Source organism: Formica exsecta, unplaced genomic scaffold (assembly GCF_003651465.1).
Source record: "Formica exsecta isolate Colony F162 unplaced genomic scaffold, ASM365146v1 scaffold208, whole genome shotgun sequence".
Lineage (NCBI taxonomy): Eukaryota > Metazoa > Arthropoda > Insecta > Hymenoptera > Formicidae > Formica > Formica exsecta.
The window spans coordinates 14,071-18,251 of NW_021849377.1; positions in this window are offsets into that span (position 1 = coordinate 14,071).

Here is a 4,181-nt window from a genome sequence, read left to right on the forward strand (position 1 = left end):
TCAACATTGCGATTAGTAATTATTATTGGTTGCAGTAAAAAGAATATAAAATTCATATTACATTTGTTTGAATCTTTCCCAGAACTATTATGATAAAACAGCATAGCATTACGTTTGAAAAATTCAAATATTGATATTAATATCATATAATAGTTATATTGAATTTAATATCATCGAAAAAGATGATCTGTTTTTATTAACATTATGAATTTAAATTAAAATAACTTTTTCCTATACTGCATTAATATATGCATATATGTGTTCTACGCATACATACACAAATACGCATATATACTTTACTATTGCACATACATATGTATGCACGAATCGAGAGATACATGAATCTAACAATCCATTTATAATTTTGATAATTTTATATTAGAAATGATAATTTTATTTTAATTAATAATATTATAGATTTATGATATTTTTTTTCTAATTCAAACATTTTATTGTTTTTAGAATTATTACCATTATTATTTGTTTCGATAATAATAAAAATAGTAAATGGAAATATTAAGAGAGTGATAAAAGTTCTCTTAACTTATCCTCTATATTTTGAATTTTATTTATAATTAAAGCATTAGGGTTGGCCATATAAAATAATATGTATATATAAATTAACGAAGTATAAAAATATATGTATTAACATTAAAAGTCTAATATCTAATATAATGTATATGATATAAAATTTACCCGCATAGATAACACATTCCCAAGACAATTCCTATTACTATAACAATTGTTACAAGTGTAATCGTTTGAACAGAGTATTTATCTGTAGCATTCACAATCAGATCTTTAAATATTTTGGTAGGTAGTACTGTTGCTATTGTTTTCTTGCCCAAATTGTATATCCATTTATTTTTGTCTCCGTATTTTTTTATATTTATTATAGGATGTTTATTATCGGTTATTCCTGATTTTATATAAACTAAAAAATAATCCTTCTTAATATATATATTTTAATTCATAAACTGGGGGTCTATTCTGTAACTTTTAACAATGTCGTTACGTGTTATTGCGCAACTAAAACGTATCGGAAAACAACTGCTATGACATCTAATGACATCAGTAAAGATTACAGAATAGGACCCTTGATCATTATATTTATCAGTTTATCAACATTATTTATTTTTTTATCTTACAAAAGAATATAATAAATATAATAATAAAATTTAATAATATTTAATAATAATCTTATAATAATAAAACCAAAGTTCGTTGTTACATTAATCATTTCCTAAAAATTATTTTTTAATAATTTAACTTTTATTAACAGTTAAAGTTAAACACAATTAAATAATAGAAAAATCATTAAAATTGTGAAAACATAACTTTAAATATCTCAGAAACTATAAGAGACCGCCGGTTAAGTTATAAGGAAAAGTTACTCAGGATCATGTCCTTGTTGACAAATTTCAAACGCACGCAAACTTTAAACTATTGAATTAAAGTTTGAAGTATAAAGCTCCATTGATAACAATAAAAAATGCTAATAAATGGCAATATGAGTCCAGCGCAGTTGTTGGAGCGCAAATTAATAATAATATTTACGCCCCACTTCCAGGTGTCTGCAATTATGCAGATTGGTTTATGCGGATGGTGAGGAAGTGCTCCGTATAAAGTTGTTTAAATTACTTACGCATACAAAAGTGCTCGGAGACATATTAGTATGAGGTGATTGGCGGAGAACTCTGATCGGAAACTGATACCACGACTCTCAGTGATACAATGAGAAAATTAAGCGGTTGTCAGCACACCAATAGAGTCATTAAAAAATAAATAAATAAATAATAGACATCGCACATGTAACGGTAAGGAATTATAAATACAATCGTCCTAAACGCTCTCATAACGGTACATATAAATAAATATGGTAATGGAATCTTGTCAAAAAATATGAATATAAACCCTTAAATAGATACACAGTATAAATATAATAATAATGGATAAACAATACCGTAACAAACATATTGCAAAGTCAATCAAACAAATAAATAAATATATAACGGACTTCAAATTAAAATTAATAAATTAACATTGTATTAAAATTGCTTATCGTATGATGAGTCGATTAAATTTTGGAGAGTTTGTCAAGAACGGTAAAGTATGTTTCAGGAAGACATTCTGTGTCTGTCTGCAAATTTAAACTATTCCTCGGACGTGTGAAGTTAGCCCGACATAAAAATTTTGTAGTTTTGAAGAGTTTTAGAGTTCTTTAATAATAATCAAAAAAGTTCCGGCGATTTACGTCATTATAATAGCATTTAAAAAATGGGGTGCTAACTTTACACTCGATTTCAAGATCAAATAGTTCTGAACAGCTCATTTGCTTTGTGTTTACGTCCTCTAGAGTTCCTGACAAATAAATAATATTTTTGATTTTGCAAAAAAAATTTATAAAAAATAAAAAAAAAATTTTTTTATTATTAGTTCTGATGATTAATTACAATTTCTCTATGTATTTTTAGGAGTTCCTGATAATTTTTAAAACAATTTTTGCAACAAAAACTTAAAAATACAACTTTAAAATAATCACCGTTCCATTGCAACAGAAACTTAAAAATACAACTTTAAAATAATCACCGTTCCATAACACGATGTTCAGATTTTAACTCCTATTGTAACAATTTCAGGATATATGGTTAGTATTTTAAAAGTTACAAAACTAATTCTAATGACCAAAAGCGATTCGATTAATAATTAAAAAGTTATTCGACTCGGAAGAACCTCGGTGTCGTATTTTCTAAGTATCGATAAAAATTATTTTGAGGAGTTCCAATAGTTCCCGCGCCAGATTTGATTAGTTCTTTAAAAGTTATGAAATTAATCCTAATGATCAAAAGCGATTCAATTAATAATTAAAAAGTTATTCGACTCGGAAGAACCTCGGTGTCGAATTTTTCTAACAAGTATCGATAAAAATTATTTTAAGGAGTTCAAATAGTTCTCGCGACAGATTTGGTTAGTACTTTAAAAGTTATAAAAGTAATCCTAATGATCAAAAGCGATTCGATTAATAATTAAAAAGTTATTCGACTCTGAAAAACCTCGGTGCCGAATTTTTCTAAGTATCGATAAAAATTATTTTGAGGAGTTCCAATAGTTCCCGCGCCAGATTTGATTAGTTCTTTAAAAGTTATGAAATTAATCCTAATGATCAAAAGCGATTCGATTAATAATTAAAAAGTTATTCGACTCTGAAAAACCTCGGTGCCGAATTTTTCTAAGTATCGATAAAAATTATTTTGAGGAGTTCCAATAGTTCCCGCGCCAGATTTGATTAGTTCTTTAAAAGTTATGAAATTAATCCTAATGATCAAAAGCGATTCGATTAATAATTAAAAAGTTATTCGACTCTGAAAAACCTCGGTGCCGAATTTTTCTAAGTATCGATAAAAATTATTTTGAGGAGTTCCAATAGTTCCCGCGCCAGATTTGATTAGTTCTTTAAAAGTTATGAAATTAATCCTAATGATCAAAAGCGATTCGATTAATAATTAAAAAGTTATTCGACTCTGAAAAACCTCGGTGCCGAATTTTTCTAAGTATCGATAAAAATTATTTTGAGGAGTTCCAATAGTTCCCGCGCCAGATTTGATTAGTTCTTTAAAAGTTATGAAATTAATCCTAATGATCAAAAGCGATTCGATTAATAATTAAAAAGTTATTCGACTCTGAAAAACCTCGGTGCCGAATTTTTCTAAGTATCGATAAAAATTATTTTGAGGAGTTCCAATAGTTCCCGCGCCAGATTTGATTAGTTCTTTAAAAGTTATGAAATTAATCCTAATGATCAAAAGCGATTCGATTAATAATTAAAAAGTTATTCGACTCTGAAAAACCTCGGTGCCGAATTTTTCTAAGTATCGATAAAAATTATTTTGAGGAGTTCCAATAGTTCCCGCGCCAGATTTGATTAGTTCTTTAAAAGTTATGAAATTAATCCTAATGATCAAAAGCGATTCGATTAATAATTAAAAAGTTATTCGACTCTGAAAAACCTCGGTGCCGAATTTTTCTAAGTATCGATAAAAATTATTTTGAGGAGTTCCAATAGTTCCCGCGCCAGATTTGATTAGTTCTTTAAAAGTTATGAAATTAATCCTAATGATCAAAAGCGATTCGATTAATAATTAAAAAGTTATTCGACTCGGAAGAACCTCGGTGTCGATTTT